Below are 205 nucleotides of genomic sequence, written 5' to 3'. Positions count from 1 at the left end.
CACACACACTCACTCACACAGACACACACACTCACACACACACACTCACTCTCACACACATACGCGCACACACACACACACGCTCTCACACACACACACTCACAGACACACACACACTCACACACACTCACACACTCACACACACACACAGACACACTCACACACACACACACACTCACTCTCACACACATACTCACACACACAC

Source organism: Morone saxatilis, unplaced genomic scaffold (assembly GCF_004916995.1).
Source record: "Morone saxatilis isolate NCDOM2014 unplaced genomic scaffold, NCSU_SB_2.0 Contig20, whole genome shotgun sequence".
Lineage (NCBI taxonomy): Eukaryota > Metazoa > Chordata > Actinopteri > Moronidae > Morone > Morone saxatilis.
Note: the sequence above shows the minus strand (reverse complement) of the source record.